Source organism: Sus scrofa, chromosome 2, assembly GCF_000003025.6.
Source record: "Sus scrofa isolate TJ Tabasco breed Duroc chromosome 2, Sscrofa11.1, whole genome shotgun sequence".
Taxonomy (NCBI): domain Eukaryota; kingdom Metazoa; phylum Chordata; class Mammalia; order Artiodactyla; family Suidae; genus Sus; species Sus scrofa.
Genome location: NC_010444.4, coordinates 68,637,709 through 68,658,868, shown reverse-complemented (window position 1 = coordinate 68,658,868; position 21,160 = coordinate 68,637,709). Strand labels below are relative to the sequence as shown.

At 43.2% G+C, this 21,160-nt stretch overlaps 1 long non-coding RNA gene and 1 pseudogene across 1 annotated transcript; one reads left to right on the top strand and one right to left on the bottom strand.

Moving 5' to 3' along the window:
- LOC100513397 lies at positions 959-4,440 on the bottom strand. The gene is made up of 2 exons (XR_115757.6): positions 3,902-4,440; positions 959-2,996 (listed from the first exon to the last, which is right to left on the bottom strand). It is a non-coding gene; the product is annotated as an uncharacterized LOC100513397 (long non-coding RNA).
- On the top strand, positions 9,756-20,659 carry LOC100738867 (annotated as a pseudogene).

Genomic DNA, 21,160 nt, shown 5'->3' with positions numbered 1-21,160 from the left:
CTCCTGGGATGTGCACAAGGAAAACCCCGCCCTCGCGTCCGTCCTGCTTCTAACCGGTCTTCTGCGCTCCGCTGAGCCCTCTGGCAGGACGCCGACCTCCAAGCCTGATCGATTTGGAAAGCATGATTTGGATTCAGGTCCAACTACAGCCCCCAGCATCTAGAACAAACGACCGCGGCCCGCATACTTCCCTATCCCCTCCGCAACTCATCCAGATCCTGGCGCCCCCGAGGCTCCGCCCCTTATGCTGATCGTGGTGCTGGTGCTGGTGCTGCCCGTCCCGTTTACGTCTGGATTTGCGCTTCTCTCCGTGGCGGAGTTTGGTTTTCTCCGCTGTTGGCGTTGGCTTCGGCGCTCAGCCCCGGCCCCTTTGGCCTCTCGTACCGGTTGAGGCACGCCACCTGCTCCTGCTAGTACCCCGCGGCCGAAGCTTCCCTCCTTGGTCCCTCGGAGATCCTCCGCCAAATCCGCCCGCGCGGGCCTCGGTTGTGGCTCTGGGTCTCTGGTGGAGGGGAGGCCTTTTCTCTTTCCTCTAGGCGCCTCTCTTCAAAGTCTACCAAAGCAATCTTTGTATCTTTTCTTCCGAAGGAAAAGCATTTATGTTTTGGAAAACGGCCCAGCGCCCTCTTCTCACCGACATGGCGATTGTGGCGCCTTCCTGTGAGCCCTGGACAGAAATGCTCTGGCTGTGAGCATCCTTATTGAAGTTTGATGAATCATTCGGGTGTTTTCTTGTTGTGGACTGACTGTTCCTATTTTGCATGTCTGTATACCTACATCTGTCTCCATGTGTGTAGTTAAAAGTTTATAAGAAACTCTGAGAGTAAGGAGATAGAAATGTTGCAGACATGATATTTGACCTTTAATACTGGGTTAATTGCATAGCATGTAACAACAAAGGATTGTGTAATGACTCCTACAAATTAATACCCCAAATGAAAACTCAATATGAAAACGATGAAGAGGTTTGGGTAGGTTCTTTAATAAAGAAAATAAAGGAATGACAGATTCATGAAAAGATGCTTGATATCGTTAGCAACCTGGGAAATGCAAATTAAAATCACAATATTATGTATTATACACACTGAATAGTTAAAACTAAAAATAGAGTGACAGTTCCAGTATTGGTTGAGAAGTGCATACAGCTAAGGGAAACATACATTTTTTTTTGTCTTTTTTTTTTTTTTTGCTATTTCTTTGGGCCGCTCCCGGGGCATATGGAGGTTCCCAGGCTAGGGGTCCAATGGGAGCTGTAGCCACCGGCCTACGCCAGAGCCACAGCAACGCGGGATCTGAGCCGCGTCTGCAACCTACACCACAGCTCAGGGCAACGCTGGATCGTTAACCCACTGAGCAAGGGCAGGGACCGAACCCGCAACCTCATGGTTCCCAGTCGGATTTGCCAACCACTGCGCCACGACGGGAACTCCGAAACATACATTTTTAAAGATTATCAACTTGGGGAGTTCCTGTTGTGGCTCAGCAGTAAAGAACCTGACTAGTATCTTTGAGGATAGGGTTTGATCCTTGGCCTTGCTCAGTGGGTTAAGGATCCAGTGATGCTGTGGTGTAGGTGCCAGACATGGTTTTGATCCTGGTTGCTGTAGCTGTGGTGTAGGCCAGCAGCTGCAGCTCCAATTTGACTCCTAGCCTGGGAACTTCCATGTGCTGCAGGTGTGGCCCTAAAAAGCAAAGACAAACAGAGTATCAACTTGGAAGTTACCTTGTGGCACATAGGGTTAAGGATCAGCTTTAGTTGCTGCTGTGGCAAGGGTTCACTTCCTGGCCAGGGAACTTTCACATGCCATGGACATGGCCCCAAAAAAAGTATCAACTAAATATGATGTTGATACCACAACAATAATATATACACATGCCCACAAGTTGAACGTAGGCACTACTCATAGCATAATTTGAAATATCCCTAAGTTGTATTGCTTTCATGTTTTTTCATTTGGTTTTCTGTCTACTGTCCTGATTGGATGATTTCCATTATTCTATCTTCCATATCACTAATTCATTCCTCTGCATTATTTATTCTGCTCTTTATTGCCTTTAGCTCAGTTTGTATCTTTGCAACTGAATTTTCTAGTTTTTCTTGGCTCCTCCTTATATTTTCTAGTTCCTTTCTGAGAGAATCTGCATTACTGTTCATATCCTGTCTTAATTCCTTCAGTATTTTCACTATCTCCCTTTTGAACTCAAAGTCTGTCAGACTGCAGAGGTCTGTTTCATTGCTGACTGCTTTAGGTGAATTCTCCTGTTCCTTTAACTGGGAATCGTTTCTGTGATTCGTCATCTTGCTTGTGCTTTTCTTTTTCTGTGAGTTTGGGGAAGCCAAACTAGTCTTGTAAGGCTACTTCTATGCAAGAATACTCCTTTGTATTTTGGGGGGGGAGGGGGTTACTATTTACTTTTGGTGTGGGAGTTTGAATATTTGCTATCTCTTTCTTTGGTGTGAGCAAGCTGTTATTCTCAGGATGCTCAGTGTGTTTTCAGGAAGAAGGAGGCAATAGGTAGGGCCAGCAGTCAGTGCCTGGTCGTTGGGCTCTCACCAACAGGAAGGATCTGGAGGAAGGTGGTACAGGCTACTCCTAGTTGCAGGGCCCTGGGAAGTGGTAATAAGCTCTAGGCAGATCTTCAAGGTGACCAGAGCATTTGGCAGTAGCAGCAGCAGGGTTCCCAGGGGATTGAGAACAACACCACCTTGTGTTTGATTGCAGTGCCCTCCTCTGAGGTTCTTGGAACCGCAGGTGGTGCCTGTTCAGGGAACCCTATTGGGAGCAGGCCATGACCGTCTCTAGAGTCAGTGATAACTTTGGTGGTTTGCCCCCGCCACCTGTAGACCATGCATGAGGCAACTTGTCTCACTTAGCCCACATAGAAGATGCTGTACAGGCTGCTCCTAGCTGCAGGATCCTGGGAAGTGACAGAGACCAGGCGTGTAGGTACTGCCTGGAACGTCTGGCAGTGGTAGCAGCAGGGCGGGTGTGTTCCTGGAGGTACAAGAGCACCAACAGATGGTGTTAGGTCACAATGCCCTCCTCTGTGGTGCCCTTTAGGTGAATGGGGATGCAAGTGATTTTTGTCCAGATATCTCAAATGGCAGCGGGCCACGCCCACTTCTGGAATCAGGGATAACTGCTGCCCGCAAACCACACAAGAAGCACTCTGTCCCACTTAGCCCATGCAGGAGGTGCTGCACCAGCTGCTCCTAGTTGTAGGATCTTGGGAAGGGACAGTCACCAAGTGTCTGGGTGCTGCCCAGAGCGTTTGGCAGTGGCAGCTGCAGGGCAGGTGTGTTCCCAGTGGCAGCTGCAGAGCAACAGCGTATGGTGCTTGGTTGCAGTGCCCTCTTTTTTTCTTTTTTGCCAACCCCTGAGGTGATTGGTGTTACAGTTGGAGCCCACTCACAGGCCCCCAGTGGTGGCAAGTCGCGCCTTCTTCTGGCCTCTGAAATGACCACCGCAGTCAGTCCCTGCTACCTATAGATCATGCAAGAGGCACCACGTCACACTTAACCCCCTGATGCCCTTAGCCAACACAAGAGGTGCCTGGCCACCGGTAGCCTGCACAAAAAGCACCCAGTCTCCCCTAAACAAGCAAGAGCTTCTCGCGGCTGGTAGCCAGTGCCAGAGCTGCCCCGCCCTCTGAGAGCCCGTGGGCATGCGCACGCTCCAAGCAGGGCGTTTCCTATGGCGTCTGCCCATCCTCCTCTCCCCTCCCCAACAATGGCGCCTTTCCTCTCCGGCGAGTAGGGACTTTCTCCCTGGTTCCCGCTGAGTGGCGTTCCCCCCCTCCTCAGCCTGTGGTGTGCTGATCCCCCGCCCGTGGCACACTGCTCCTTAGCCCCTCAGACTGTCCCCACACAGCCAGCCCCAGTCCTCTCCCGGAGACTGACCTCCAAAGCCTGAGTCTCAGCGCCCAGCCCCTGCCAGAGTCTCAAGCTGTGGTGTCCAGGCTGGTGGTTCAGATGATCTGTGTGGCTCTCACTCTGCTTTGCTGTTCTCAGTCCTGCTGCTGTGCTTTTCTCCACGACTTTGAGGTCCCGCCAACGCCGCTGATCTTTCCGTCAGTTAGGTAGTTTCCCAGGATGTGGCTTCTTTTCTCCTTCACAGCTCCCTCTCGGGAATGCTAGTCCTGTCCTGATTCCTTTTCTCTCTCTTTTTCTTTTGTTCTACTCAGTTATGTAAAGAGTTTCTTAACCTTTTCGGAGGTTTAAGTTCTTCTGCCAGCATTCAGTTGATGTTCTGTGAGAGTTGTTTTACATGTAGATGTGTTTTTTTTGATGTGTTTGTCGGAGAAGGTGAGCGCCACCTCTTACTCCTCCGCCATCTTGCTCCGCCTCCGAAATATCCCTAAATTGGAAATAACCCAATGTAGATTAAGAGAAGGATCTTCCGTGTGTGGCACAGCAGAAATGAGTCAGACTAGGAAACATGAGGTTGCGGGTTTGATCCCTGGCTTCTCTCAGTGGGTTAAGGATCCAGCGTTGCCCGTGAGCTGTGGTGTAGGTTGCAGACGAGGCTTGGATCTGGCATTGCTGTTGCTCTGGCGTAGGCTGGCAGCTACAGCTCCGATTAGACCCCTAGCCTTGGAACCTCCATATGCTGCAGGTGTGGCCCTGAAAATACCAAAAAAAAAAAAAAAAAAAAAAAAAAAAAAGATAAATGAAGGTGAAATATATTTTCTGCGGCATACTCTTCAGCAAAGAAGAATCAAACCACAGATAGAGAGTTCTCTGGAGCCTAGCATTTAAGGATTCAGCCTTGTCACTGCTATGGCTTGGATTTGATCCCTGGCCCAGGAACTTTCACATCCTGTGGGCAGAACCAAAAAATAAAACAAAACAAAAAAATCCCTCCAAGTAGATGCCAACAAATTGGATGAACCTCAGAAACATAATGTTGAGTCAAGGAAGCCAGATAAAAAAGAATGCATGCTGTTTGATACTATTTCTTTAAAATTCAAAAATAGGCAGACTAGCCTAGAACGTTAAATGTCAGGATAGTGGTTGTGATTGGGAGGCATTGCGTTGTTTTGGGAAAGAGACAGAGATGTCTAATATGCTGAATATAGAAATATTCTGTCTTGACCTGAATGATAGTTACCTTGGGCTGCTCATTTCTCGATAGTTCATTGAGATTTTTATTCATGATTGCCTCCCTTAATTGTATGTATGCAGGAATTCAATAAAAGAAATTTAAGAACTAGAACTATGGGAGTTCCCTCGTGACTCAGTGGTAACAAACCTGACTAATATCCATGAGGTCGTGGGTTTGATTCCCTGGCCTTGCTCAGTGGTTTTAGGATCTAGCGTTGCCATGAGCTGTGGTGTAGGTTGCAGACATGGCTTGGATCTGGCATTGCTGTGGGTGTGGCATAGTTCTCTAGCCTGGGAACTTGCATATGCTGCAGTGTGGTCCTAAAAAGCAAAACAAAGAAAAGAAATAGAATTATGTGTTGTACTACCTAATATTGAATGAGAAATGCAGATGTAGAACAAAATCTACATAGAGGATGCATAAAAAGAAAACCAGTACTAGATGGGAAAAAGGAGAACTAATCAGTAGTATGAAAAGGTGAAAAGATGAAAAATGTATTTATATAATAGTCTTTATAGTTAACTGTGAGATAATATGGAAAGACTTAAATTTCAACATAAAAGAAATGATTCAGTAACATGATTCAGACCCTGTTAGAGTGGCCAACATTAAAAATGTATTTTGAAGTTTTTCTAAAATAGTGCCATTCATGTTTAGATGTCTTTGTGTCAAGATTGGAACACTGTTTTTCTAAGTGAAGTATAAATTACCACAGTCCTCTGAAGTGGTTATTTACCTGTTCTTTTTTTTTTTGCTTTTTAGGGCCGCACCCGCAGCATATGGAAGTTCCCAGGCTAGGGGTCGGAATCAGAGCTGGAGCCGGAGACACCGGCCTACACCACAGCCACTGCAATGCCAGATCCTTAACCCACTGAGTGAGGCCAGGAATCGAACACGCATCCTCATGGATCCTAGTCTGGTTTGTTAACCACTGAGCCAGGGAGGAAACTCCTACTACCTGTTCTATCTTTATCTTACCCTTAGCCAGTCTTGTCTCTATCAGGACTATATTTGTGTATGTGTGGTACTCCTTATACTTTAATGGGATTGATTCTTTCTTTATACTGCTCATCATCACTGATAATCAAGAATTTGCATTGCCCAGTTGAAGTGTGAGATCCCTAAGAACTGTTTGCTCCTCAGTGCCTAGTACCTGGCCTGGCATAAGGAAGCCCCTTTTAAATATTTGCTCATGGAATGAAAGAATAAGAGACAGAGGGAGAAAAGGTTCCAAGCCCAGCCAATCTCCAGCAGGGTATTCTCAGGGAGACTTCCTTTTTTTTTAATTAAAAATTTTTTTTATTTATTTTATGGTCACACCCACAGCATATGGAAGTTCCTGGGCTAGGGATTGAATCTGAGCATATGCCACAGCTGCAGCAATGCCAGATCTTTTTTTTTTTTCTTTTTCTTTTTTCTTTTTAAGGCCACACCCATGGCATATGGAAATTCCCAGGCTAGCACTCAAATTGGAGCTACAGCTGCCGGCCTACTCCACAACCAGAGCAACTTGGGATCCTAGTCACATCTGTGACCTACATTGCAACTCTTAGCCGTGCCAGATCCTTAACCCACTGAGCCGGGCCAAGGATTGAATCTACATCCTCATGATACTAGTTGGGTTTGTAACCTGCTGAGGTACAATGGGAACTCCAATGCCAGATCCTTTAACCCACTGCACTGGGACAGGGATTGAATCCACACCTCCCAAGCTGCTGCAGTCAAATTCTTAATCCACTGCACCACGGCAGGAAATCTGAGACTTTTGATTTCATAAAATCTTTTGTATTTCTCCTGTCCATTATGCCTAGCAGAGGGTCTGGACTGAATTCTGTCCATATTAGGGATAACAACAACCACAGGAGATCAGGCTCTTAATACACTAATCTCTGTGTACTCCTGGCTCACATTTCCTAACTGGTGATTTGGTGCTAATTGCTAATCCTGTGTGAACCTCAGCTTTCTTGGTTATTTTGTGACAGTTTAATAACCAACTTACTAGATTGTTGGGACAACTAAAGGAGTTTATATAACTACTGATAGGTGCTCAGTACATGGTAATTCTCATTATTAATATTTGTGTGTTGTAGTATTAGATTTTTTTTCTTTTTTGGCCACCCTGCAGCATTTCTTTTTTGACCTATGCCACAACTGTGGCAATGCCAGATCCCTTAACCCACCGTGCCTGACTGGGGTTGAATCTGTGTCCTGGCACTGCAGAGATGCCACAGATCCCGTTGTGCCACAGCAGGAACTCCTTAGATGGTTTTCAATGTCTGTCATGTTTCATCTGCAGAGAGATATTTAATGATTGAGGAAAAATGTCTGCTGCTTAATGATTGATGTTGCAAATCAGTTACCCAGACCTCCCAGCATACAAAGAGAAATTGAGATCAACCTCTTAATTTACTCAAAATCTTCTCTGGAGTGATCCAAGCAAATGAAATGTTTTGAAAACTCTCACTATCAGAGTCACAGGATGGCAGCCCTCGGTCTGACTCAGGTGTGTGGTGAGTCCTTGTTGATACTTCTTTTTAAATAATGTACTTCATGCTGTTGCAGTACTCAGAGGTAAGAGAACATGCAGGGGACCGACCATACAAGAGGGATTGAAACGGCCAGAGTTGGAGTTCCCTTTGTGGCTCAGCGGTTAATGAACCTGTCTAGGATCCATAAGGATGAAGTTTCAATCCCTGGCCTTGTTCAGTGGGTGAAGGATCTGGTGTTGCTGTGAGCTGTGGTGTAGGCTGCAGTCAAGGCTCGGATCCTATGTGGCTGTGGCTGTGGTGTAGGCTGGTGGCTACAACTCTGATTGGACCCCTAGCCTGGGAACCTCAATATGCTGCGGGTGCAGCCAAAAAGCCAAAAAGCAAAAAAAAAAAAAAAAAAAAAAAAAACAAACTGTAACTGCAATGTATACATCTAAGGATGACCTGACCCCCTTGCTCTACAGTGGGAAAATAATTAAAAAAAAAAAAAAAGTGGCCAGAGTTCATGTTCTTGGGATATGGGATGCAAGAGAGTGTATGCGTGCTTTTTGGGGCTGGGGAATAAAAAAATGTTCATGAACATTACTGTGTGTGTCAAACAGCTCTGCTTCTCTGTACTCTAATTTGTATAACTCTAAAGTGGAGTTTTTAACCTACTCTTCATGTGTAGCAAGATTCAGCAAACCATGTTCTTATGTTCTTGCTCCAGGTAACTCAGGGTGCTTCGTCATGTTATGGAGACAGTGTGTTTGTGGTGTGCTCTGTGCATAGCGTGGAACAGTTTACAGGCCTCTGATTGTTGGAAGCAGACAGGCTTCAGAGCTCATGCCATTCTTCTTCTCCCTGAGGTCATCTTTCTTTGGACTTTTCTTGTCTTCATGAGAGGAAAACCCAGGAGACACAGATGGTGGCTGGGTCACCGATGGAATCTTCTCAGGCAAGTGGAAAGAGGATTTTTCTTCAAAATGTCATATGTATTTCCATCTGGTAGCCATGTCATGACCCCAAGTTTTTTTTTTTTTTTTTTTCCTTATTTGGCTGCCCCACAGCATATGGAGCAATTGGACCAGGAATCAGATCTGAGCCGCAGTGGCAACCCACTGTGCAGCTTCGGCAACGCTGAATCCCCAACCCCCTGTGCTGGGATGTGGATTGAACTTGCGTCCTAGCACTCCAGAGACACTGCTGATCCTATTGTGCCACAGTGGGAACTCCGACCCCAGGTTTTTTAAAGCCATTCATGACCCTGCTTAGGGAATGAGTCCCAAGTGAATTTCTCCACGACCACACCATCTTAGAATATACATGGATTATATGGGATATGATTCTTTTATTTCAATATTTATTAATTCTTTCTGATCCTTAATTGTGCTTGTTGGCTTATTGTTTTGCTGAGTTATGACAGATCTTAAGGAAGGATATGAAAATATCTAATCTCAAAATTTGTATGTCACTGTGGAAATAATTTATTGGTTATTAGATTTTACAGTGGTGCATTGTGATTAGAGCTAACTGCAACTTATAGAGAGAGGAGAAATAGGGAGTTACCATTGTGGCTCAGTGGTAACATAACCTGACTAGTATCCATAAGGATGTGGGTTCGATTATTGGCCTTGCTCAGTGGATTAATGATCCAGTGTTGCTGTGAGCTGTGGTGTAGGTCGCAGATGTGGCTTAGATCCTGTGTTGCTGTGGCTGTGGTGTAGGCCGGCAGCTGCAGTTCTGATTCTACCCCTAGCCTGGGAACCTCCATGTGCTTCAGGTGCAGACCAAAAACAAAACAAAACAAAACAAAAAAAAGAGAGAGAGAGAGAGAGAGGAGGAATAAAGCAAGAACAGCCCACAGTCAGGTTGTGGTAAGATAAGCTCAGTCACGTGACAGTGATGCTGGTAAATCCACATGACTGGCTTCAGTCAGACAGTGTATGTAGCTAGGGAGGAGAAGAGGTCTGGGCCCAGGAGTACTATCGGCTTCTAGTTCTACCTCCCTCAAACCCTCCTGCATCTTTCTGAGAACATCAAAGAAGACCGTATTTTGCTGAAGCCAGCTTGTATTTGATGGTTTAGCACTTAAGTGACTTTTGAGGGTGTGGCTGTGAACTTTACCCAGGAGGAGTGGACTTTGTTGGATCATACTCAGAAAGATCTCTACAGAGACGTGATGTTGGAGAACTACCAGAATCTCATTACCCCAGGTGAGGCTGGCATCATTTCTTCACCGAGCCCTTTATGAAATGAATGTTTCTCAAATGCCTTTGCTGTCAAATGGGAATACTGCGGTAATCAGGACAGACCAAGTCCCTGGCCTCATGAGTCTTACTGTCTGGAGACTTCCCCATGAAAATGACCTTTATTTCCTTCAGAGACTGAAACTCTTAAGATTTTAAATGTGTACAAGGTTGGACATTGCTTTTAGAGCTCTCCAGTCATTTGAGGGCACCCAGAGAATGTGCTTGGATTTTTTGTGCCTTTAAAAAGCCTTATTGTATTTGTTTGTGGTTTGCACGATTATTTTGCTGTTTTTAAGTTAAACTTCACTGTCTTCAGAAACCCTGAAGGCTAAAGTGTTGGTTCCCTATTTAAGGACATGTTTTTCATATCTTGCAAGGTCCTCTTTATGTATTTTTCCCTGAAGCACGGTGTGAATCAGCTCTCTTTTGGAAGGAGCAGAATAGCTGAGGACAGGTCCAAGAGGAGTTCTGGAGGGTGAGTTCTTAGAAGTTAGGGTTTTATGCAGAGTAGTGCTAGTCTGGGAAGGGGGCAGTGCCTTTGGAACTGTCCATCTGCAAACTTCACTTACACTCTTTCGTCTGAGAAGACTGAGGCCATTTGGTTTCTGAGTTTCCTCAGTAACTTTCAACTCCCATTTACCTTTCTTTTTTTTTTTTTTTTTTTTTTTTTGCTTTTTAGTGCCACAGCCACTGCATATGGCAGTTCCCAGGCTAGGGGTCAAGTTGGAGCTACAGCTGCTGGCCTATGACACAGCCACAGCAACACAATCTGAGCCGCGTCTACATACTACACCACAGCTCATGGTCCTTAACCCACTGAGTGAGACCAGGGATGGAACCCGCAACCTCATGGTTTCTGGTCGTGACAGGAACTCCCAACTCCGATTTACCTTTAAATCCCATTGTTCCATTGAGAACAACTGCACAAAGATCTTTCCAGCTTATTTGAAAATTTCATTATTTACAGATAGCTCTTTTCACATACCTTATGTTTTCCTGATTTTTTTTTGAAATATTACAATATTACAATGTTGTGTTAATTTCTGCTGTACAGCAAAGTGATTCAGTCATACATATAAACATATCCATTCCCATATAGGTTATCAAAGAACATTGAGTAGGTTTCCCTGTGCTATACAGCAGGTCCCCATTGACCGTCTATTCCATATATTATGATGTGCATTTGCCAACCTCAACCCCCCAATTCATCCCTCCACCCTTGTTTTCCTGATTTTATCATCTTTTTGTTTACCATCAGCCTTACTTTTCTAGGGTATGTATTATAACTTGGTAAATTATTTAAGGTTTGAAACCATATCCTTATCATTGTCAGACTTCTAACACAACCAAACTTTGTGGTCCATCTTTCCTTTTGTTTTATCATTTTTATTATGTTCCATTCATATTAAGAAGGACATACACATGTGCCATATGCTTTTTTTCATTTTTAAAGTTTTATTGAAGTATAGTTGATTTACAATGTTATGACAGTCCTTGCCACACAACAAAGTGAATCAGCCATACACATACACATATCGTCTCTTTTTCAGATTCTTTTCCCGTATAGATCATCAGAGAACATTGGGTAGGTTTCCCTGTGCTATACAGCAGGTCCCTGTTGACCATCTATTCCATATACTATGGTGTATATTTGCTAATCCCCAAACCCCAGTCCATCCCTCCCGCCTTGTTTTCCTGATTTTATCTTTTTTTTTTTTTTTTTTTTTTTTGTCATTTTTGGCCACCCTGTAGCATACAGAGTTCCTGGGCCAGGGATCAGATCCAAGTCGCAGCTGTGACCTAAGCTGCAACTGTGGCAAAGCTGGATCCTTAACCCACTGTGCTGGGCTAGGATTGAACCTGGTCCCAATGCTGCCAAGATGCTGCTGATTCTGTTGCACTATAGCGGGAACTCTTTTTTTTTTTTTTTTTTTTTTTCCCAAGGCCATGAACATTCCACAGACTTTATATTGGACCTCAGGTAATCCCAATTATATGATTAACACAAAATAATAAATCCTTAGTCATATGAAGTTAAAAAATGCTTCAAACCAGTACTCTTTATGACAGTGACAAATGTTATAAAAAGAATGAAATTGCGCTTTCTCTTGGACACATATCACTCATTAAAATGGCATATTTGCTAGAGAGTTCCATGTGCCTACACATATCTACTGGCCACTCACGATTCATTTCCCCCAACATTTTCTATAGGTCACATCTCTATCCTTCTATTAAGATGCATGAGTGTATGTGTGGTGTGCAGTATGTGCAGTGTGTATGAGTAATATAATGGAACATGGAAATCTGTATTGCAGGTCACGGAAGCAAGCAATTTAGACTCTACATACTATTCCTCAAATCTAAAGGAAAATGGCTTCTTTGGATACTAGTATTGATCGTGACTAGTGCAGGGGAATTAATTCTCATGTGTCAGGTGACATGCTACACCTCTTCTCTGTATTTCCTTTTGTCCTTTTAATAACTTTATGAGCTAACCATTGCATTTTTGGTTTTGTGTGTATTGCTTTTTATTTGCATTATATATTTTAATTTGGTTTATGAACTAAAGCATTAAAATATTTTAAATACCCAAGACCATATTTCTCTGACTTACTATGTAAGTGTTCACATAAATTAAGTTAAATATCTCATATAAACTTTCTTTTCCCCAGTTTAATAATAGTTGCTTGTTTCCAAACTGATGATACCAGAGGATCAAATAACAAAACATCTCAGCAGTAAGACTCTTTCATGCCTCTTAGTTAACATTACCAGTCCAAGATAGACGCCAGTTCTTAAAGAGAAAGCTCTTTTTTCAATAAATTATAAAATGTTAAAAGAACATATTCACTGGCATTTTGAATGCACTTTTGCTTGTTTCATAGTTTCTTAAAAATATGCTCCATTTCAGAGTTCCCATCATAGTGCAGTGGAAACAAATTCCACTAGGAACCGTGAGGTTGTGGGTTCGATCCTTGGCCTCACTCAGTGGGTGAGGATCAGGCATTGCCATCAGCTGTAGTGTAGGTCACAGACGTGGCTTGGATCTGGTGTTGCTGTGGCTGTGGCGTAGCCCAGCAGCTGTAGGTCCAATTTGACCCCTAGCCTGGGAACCTTCCGTTGCCACTCATGCGGCCCTCTTGATGTGGCCTCCTCTTGTTCTTCTGGAGTAGGGTATCTTTTTTAAGCTTTCCGATCCATTTGGGTGGGGGTACAGCAGGAACTCTTATAATAATTTTGCATACTATCAGCCTTACTTTTGCAGAATAAGTATGATAACTTGTAAATTGTTGACAGTTTTTTTTTTTTTTTTTTGGTTGTTCATTTTTGGCTACCCCATGGCACCTGGAGTTCCCAGGCCATATGTTTCTTTATCCCACTGTGCTGAGTCAGGGATCAAACCTGTGTCTTGGTGCTGCAGATATGCCGCTGACCCCATCATGTACAGCAGGGACTCCTATTTACAGGGTTATTATTATTATTTTTTTTGGTTGTTGTCGTTGCCTTTTTAGGGCTGCACCTGCAGCATATGGAAGTTCCCAGGGATAGAATTGGAGATGCAGCTGCCAGCAGCCATAGCCACAGCCACACCATGTGGGTTCCAAGCCTTGTCTGCTACCTACACCACAGATCACACAATGTTGGATCCATGACCCACTGAGCGAGGCCAGGAATAGAATCCATACCTCACGGATACTAGTTTAATTTGTTTCCACTGTGCCACAATGGGAACTCCCAAACATCAGATTCTTTAACCCACTGTGCCAGACTGGGGATTGAACCTGCATCCTAGTGCTGCTGAGATGCCACTGATCAGTTTGCACCACAGTGGAACTCCTAGGTTGTCTTTTTGTTGTTGAAGTGTAGGAGTTTTTAGATGGCCAACAAACACATGAAAAAATGCTCAACATCGCTGATTATAAGAGAAATGCAAATCAAAACTACCATGAGATATCACCTCACACCAGTCAGAATGGCCATCATTAATAAATCCACAAATAACAAGTGCTGGAGAGGCTGTGGAGAAAAGGGAACCCTCCTGCACTGCTGGTGGGAATGTAAACTGGTACAGCCACTATGGAGAACAGTTTGGAGATACCTTAGAAATCTATGCATAGAACTTCCATATGACCCTGCAATCCCACTCTTGGGCATCTATCCGGACAAAACTCTACTTAAAAGAGACACATGCACCCGCATGTTCATTGCAGCACTATTCACAATAGCCAGGATATGGAAACAATCCAAATGTCCATCGACAGATGATTGGATTCGGAAGATGTGGTATATATACACAATGGAATACTACTCAGCCATAAAAAACGATGACATAATGCCATTTGTAGCAACATGGATGGAACTAGAGACTCTCATCCTGAGTGAAATGAGCCAGAAAGACAAAGACAAATACCATATGATATCACTTATAACTGGAATCTAATATCCAGCACAAATGAACATCTCCTCAGAAAAGAAAATCATGGACTTGGAGAAGAGACTTGTGGCTGCCTGATGGGAGGGGGAGGGAGTGGGAGGGATCGGGAGCTTGGGCTTATCAGACACAACTTAGAATAGATTTACAAGGAGATCCTGCTGAATAGCATTGAGAACTATGTCTAGATACTCATGTTGCAACAGAAGAAAGGGTGGGGGAAAAACTGTAATTGTAATGTATACATGTAAGGATAACCTGACCCCCTTGCTGTACAGTGGGAAAAAAAAAAAGAAATATAATTCACCTTTCTGCCTGTGATTTGTTGTTGCTTTTTGTGTAGGTTACTGATGTTTGTTCAGTGACTTTTTTTCTTATCTGCCCACTTTATTTTTTATTTTTTAACTCAATGAATTTTATTATTTACAGGATTTCCATCCCAAACCCCCAGACTATTTCCCTGCCAACCCCAACCTGTCTCCTTTGGAAACCACAAGTTTTTCAAAGACTGTTAAGTCAGTTTCTGTTCTTACGTTCATTGTATCCTTTTTTTTCAGATTCCACATATAAGTGGTAGCATATGATATTTGTGTCACGCTGACTAACTTGACTTAGCATGATAGTTTCTAGGACCATCCATGTTGTTGCGAAAGCCATTATTTCATTTCTTTTTATGGCTGAGTAATATTCCATTGTGTATATGTACCACATTTTCTTTATCCACTCCTCTGTCGATGGACATTTAGATTGCTTCCATGGCTTGGCTATTGTATATAGTGCCGCAATGAATACTGGAGTACATGTATCTTTTTTTTTTTTTGTCTTTTTTTGCCTTTTCTAGGGCTGCTCCCTTGGCATATGGAGGTTCCCAGGCTAGGGGTCTAATTGGAGCTGCAGCCACTGGCCTATGCCAGAGACACAGCAACTTGGGATCCGAGCTGCGTCTGCAACCTACACCACAGCTCATGGCAATGCCAGATCCTTAACCCACTAAGCAAGGCCAGGGACTGAACCCACAACCTCATGGTTCCTAGTCGGATTCGTTAACCACTGAACCACAGGAACTCCAACATGTATCTTTTTGAGTCTTGGTTTTCTCTGGATAGATGCTCAGGAGTGGAATTGCCAGATCAAATGGTAATTCTATTTTTAGTTTTTTAAGGAATATCCATACTGTTTTCCATAGTGGTTGTACCAATTTACATTCCCACCAACAATATAAGAGGGTTCCCTTTTCTGCACACCCTTTCCAGCATTTATTTTTTGTAGACTTTTTGATGACAGCCATTCTGGCTGGTGTAAGGTGGTGGCTTATAGTAGTTTTGATTTGCATTTCTGTAATAATGAGTGATGTTGAACATCTTTTGATATGTTTTTTGGACATCTGTATGTCTTCTTTGGAGAATTGTCTGTTTAGATCATCTGCCCTGTTCAGTGACTTTTATTAATTATTTTTGTTCTACATTTTTTCTAGTGCAGCTCTTAAAATCTGTGTTCTGTTAGTTTGCTGGTCACCTTAGAATGACAGAAATTTCTTTAATGCCTTAAGCCAAGAAAATAAAATTAAAAATTATCTTTTGGTTTTTGTCACTTGGCTTGGATTGGGCCCCTCCTTCAATGCTTGGCCAGGCTGTTTACAACTCTTCCTTAGCCTTCCCTTCCTGCTTGAGTGGATCTTGAAGGTCAGCCAGAAGTGAAGGCTTGTAATCCTCCCTGGCCTTTCTGAGAATGCATCTGGCCCTGGGCATATTTGTAGACTTCTTAATTCTCTGGTAAATGTTTGAGTTCTTAAAAGCCTCTATTCACCCACATATAACATTCCCAACTTGTTCCTCCCAGGGCTTATCTGTCTGTGTACTATTTGTCCCAACCACTTTCCTTTTCCTCAAGCTGCTGTGGCCAATACTTGACCTGTAGATACTTTCAGCTGAAGCTGCCTATAATGCTGCCTCACTCCTGGGAACTCTCTGAGTTGGGGGAAATAAAGGGAAGCTCCTATGCTGGTATTTGAGGAATCTGCCAGATAGGTCAAAACACACAATAGGAGTACTTTCTTTCTCTCTGGCCATGCCTGCAGGATGTGGATGTTTTCAGGCCTGGGATCAAACCCATGCCATAGCAGTAATCTGAGCTACAGCAGTGACAATGCTGGATCCTTAACTGCTAGGCCACTGGGAACTCCACAGTGGCAGTTCTTTGAGAATGAAGTCCAGGTTGCTCCTTTTGGCAGTAGCAGCTTGTTCAAGGAATACATCTTGCCATCTTCATGGCTGCAGCTGATCTGGAGAGCATGGATGGTAGGTGGGAGGTTAAAATGCCACAGTACTTTCTCATTGAAGTATAGCTGCTTCTTTCTTCTTAAGCGTTCACTTGGTTGCATATTTTTTACTAGATTCCAAATTCTGCAAGAGTTGATTCTGATAGTTTTTGTAAGCTTGTTAGATGTTTTCTGGTGGGAAGGAGCCACCAGAATCTGCCATATTTTGTGATGTCATTCTCTGTGCCATATGCTTTGAAGCAACTTTATCCCATAACTATTCTCCAAACTTGAATTTTTCTACTTTATTTCAGAATTGGATTTGCAGCCTAAAACCTAAAGTCATACACCTCTTCAGGATGTTTCTCTGGAAAAATCATCAAACAGAATTCAATTGGTAAGATCTCCAAGAAGTAATTTTTCCCCTCCTGACCAGGACCAGAAGCACCAAATCCATGAGAATCATACCAGATAAATATCATTTACTCAAAGGGAGTAGCGTCAATGAAGAGATTCTCTGAATATCAAGTATTTTTTTTTTTTTTTTTTGGTCTTTTTGAGGGCCGCTCCCATGGCATATGGAGATTCCCAGGCTAGGGGTCGAATCACAGCTGGAGCCACCGGCCTATGCCAGAGCCACAGCAATGCAAGATCCGCGCCGCGTCTGCAACCTACATGACAGCTCACAGCAATGCCAGATCCTTAACTCACTGAGCGAGGCCAGGGATCGAACCCCAAACCTCATGGTTCCTAGTCTGATTCGTTAACCACTGAACCATGACGGGAACTCCTGAATATCAAGAATTTGAGGAGTATTCCAACTTACTTCCAGCCTGTTTCTTCTCAGAGATCTCACATGTAAATATCCACATATATATCTTTTTTTTTTTGTCTTTTTGTCTTTTGTTGTTGTTGTTGTTGTTGTTGCTATTTCTTGGGCCGCTCCCGCGGCATATGGAGGTTCCCAGGCCAGGGGTTGAATCGGAGCTGTAGCCACCGGCCTACGCCAGAGCCACAGCAACGCGGGATCCGAGCCGCATCTGCAACCTACACCACAGCTCACGGCAGCGCCGGATTGTTAACCCACTGAGCAAGGGCAGGGACCGAACCCGCAACTTCATGGTTCCTAGTCGGATTCGTTAACCACTGCGCCACGACGGGAACTCCATTTTTTTGCCTTTTTTTTAGGGCTACACCCGCAGCATATGGAAGTTCCCAGGTCCAATTGGAGCTGCAGCTGCTGGTCTAGACCACAGCCACAGTAATGTGGGATTCTTAACCCACTGATCCAGGCCAGGGATTGAACCTGCATCCTTACAGATACTAGTTGGGTTCATTACCACTGAGCAACAACAGGAACCACACACACACATATATATTTAAATCTGATATCCAGTTTTTGAAACACAATTTAACCTAAATAATGATCAGAAATACTAAGGTGCTTTGTGAAAATAGAGAATATAATGCTGGGTCCTGGCCTCATTGGTTATTCAACTTAAAATTTCTCAAAAACAGAGCAGAAACTCTATACACTTAATGGAAATGGGAACGGTTTTATTACGATGATGTTTCCAATGCATAAACATTGTGAAGGGGAGGGGAGAAATCCTGTTATTATAATGAATATGAAAATCTCCTCAGTTATTACTTATACCTTAATCAGCAGGAGAGAAGCAATGCTGGATGAAAACAATTTGGCTCTAACCTATGTGGAAAAATATGACACACATGAGGACTCACATTAGACAGAAAACTTCTAAGGATAATCATAGTAGGAAAACCTTAGAAAATAATTTTTTTTTTGTCTCTTTGCCATTTCTTGGGCCGCTCCCGCAGCATATGGAGGTTCCCAGGCTAGGGATCTAATCGGAGCTGTAGCCATGGGCCTACGCCAGAGCCACAGCAACGCGGGATCCAAGCCACGTCTGCAACCTACACCACAGCTCATGGCAACGCCGGATCGTCAACCCACTGAGCAAGGGCAGGAATCGAACCTTCAGCCTCATGGTTCCTAGTTGGATTCGTTAACCACTGCGCCACAACAGGAACTCCAGAAAATAATTTTATTAATACTTTGCTCAAGGAACTCAGTGTTGTGGAGAAAACCTCTTAGTGCGTCCAACATGAAAAAGTTTCTGGTCAGCTTTCAAATCTCACTGGGCACCAAAAAACTCTGAAACAAGGGAAATTGTTTTAATGCCAAGAGTGTTGGAGAACTTTTGTTAATCAGTCATCCCTTAAGGTACATAGGAGATACCACACTGGGGAAAAGCTCTATGTGTGTAGAGAATTGTCGGGAGCCATAAGGCTGCTCCAGTAAAGAAAGCAAAGCCACAGTCAGCACCTGCATGAGGCTTGTCTGGTTAGCAGAGCTACAGACAAGCTGAAGAAAGAAGGATTGCAGAGCAATCCCTTGAAAGACATTGGCTCCAGGAAAATAAAAATGATATCCCCTAAAAAATATGTTAATCTATTTTTCTGTGTTTATCCTTCCTTTTCTATCTCTATTCACAGCTTTCTTACTGCTAAAGATTTGCCCTGGGTACGTAAAACACTTGAGCCAAAACAGAGTGAAGTTATTTAAACAATGTAATGGAAAAAGCCTTTGTTTTGGAGTAACAATTTATGGCACCTATTTTGTGAGAGTATACAGGGGAAACTTATGATTTCAGTCCCTTTACTTAAAAAGAAGTTTGGGGCTGGGAAAATGTTGTTTGGCCTATAAATTGCTATTTTTTATAATAGATGTATTTTTTATCAAATAACAGTGTCACCTGTAACTTTTATCCCTTGTGGGGGCATTTGTTAATTTTTGGGTATAATACTCCTTTCTATTGAAATTGGTGGTTTGGAACTTACGTAAATCAGCACAATAGGTTAAATGCTTAGCTTGCTGGCGCCAAATAAATCGTGGTTTTAAGAATGCCATGAGCCCAAGGCTTTCATGCGTTTTGTTAACTACATACACCTTTAATTAAAGAATGTTAGGTATCATAGTTTATTACTTATTAAAGCTCTGTTCTTAATATAGAATAGAATAGCTACTGTTGTTGACCTTTTAAGAAAAATACAGTGTGAAACTTTAAGTTTGTAATCTTGAAGGAAAATCTAAAGTTGAAAGGAACATGTTTTAATTAACCTTCTTTTTTTGTATCTCAGGTGGAGGGAACAAAAGGACTTTAAATCAAATGTTAATGTCAAATCTTACACGAAACCTGATTGTGATAGGGTATAAAAACTGATGCTTTTCATTTAATAAATTGGGTCATCTGCAGCATGCAGCTGAGGAGTTGGCTCCAATTCTTTCCGCGCCGTTTGTAGCCCATCCTCTCCTTCGGCACTCCCTGGCTGCTGGGGCTGGACCTCGGCAGAGAATGTGGGAAAGCTTTCATTCATTCCTCATACCTTATAGGTCATATGGGAATCCACAGTGGCAAAAAGCCCTATGAATGTATGGAATGTGGGAAAGCCTTTACTCTATCTACGGGACTTGTCTTACACATACGAATTCATAACAGAGAAAAACCATTTGAATGTAAGGAATGTGGAAAAGCTTTTATTTATTCCTCCTATCTTACAAAACACATAAAAATTCACAGTGGAGAGAAGCCATATTTATGTAGGAGTGTGGGAAAACTTTCACTCGTTCCTCAGGACTTGTCTTACACATGTGATTGCACACTGGAGAAAAACCTTATGTGTGTAAGGAATGTGGGAAAGCCTTTAAAAATTCCTCAATGCTTAATTACCATGTAAGGATGCACACTGGAGAGAAGCCATGTAAATGCAAGCAATGTGGGAAAGCCTTCACTCAGTCATCAGGACTTACTGCACATTTAAGAATGCATACTGGAGATAAGGTCTATAAGTGTAAAGAATGTGGTAAAGCATTTGTTGGGTCCACAAACTTCAGTATGCACATGTGAATGCACATGGGAGAAAAGCCTTAGAATTGTAAAGAATGTGGGAAAGCCTTTAGATACTCCATGTGCCTGAGTATTCACACGCAAACTCACACAGGGGAGAAACCATATGCATGTAAAGAATGTGGGAAAACCTTCACTCAATCTTCTGCACTTGCTAAATATCTAAGAACTAAAGCATGTGAAAAAAACCTGCAAATGTTCCTCAGACCTTAGTATCCACATCTGAACTCATCTGGATAAAGATCTCATGAAAGTAAAGAAGGTGAGAAGGCTTTACTCAGTGTTCATTCTCACATGATTTGTGGGAACTTACCTTGGGCAGAATTTGAATTCATCTAAGATGTGTGGGAGAGCAGTAATTGTTCACACCTTATAGGATGTATAAAAACTCACACTTGAAGCGTTCCTGTCATAGCTCAGTGGAAACAAATCTGACTAGTATCCATGAGGATACAGGTTTGATCCCTGGCCTCACTCAATGGGTTAAGGATCTGGCATTACTGTGAGCTGTGGTTTAGGTCACAGGTGTGGCTTGGGTCTGGCATTGCTGTGCCTACAGCTCCGATTCGACCCCCTAGCCTGGGGACCTCCATATGGTGCAGGTGCAGCCCTAAGAAGAGACAAAACCCTAACTCACACTTGAGAGAAAAACTTGGCTATAAGGCATTTAGACAAGTCTTTTGGTTGTTGCTTTAATGTTAATTTACATACTTG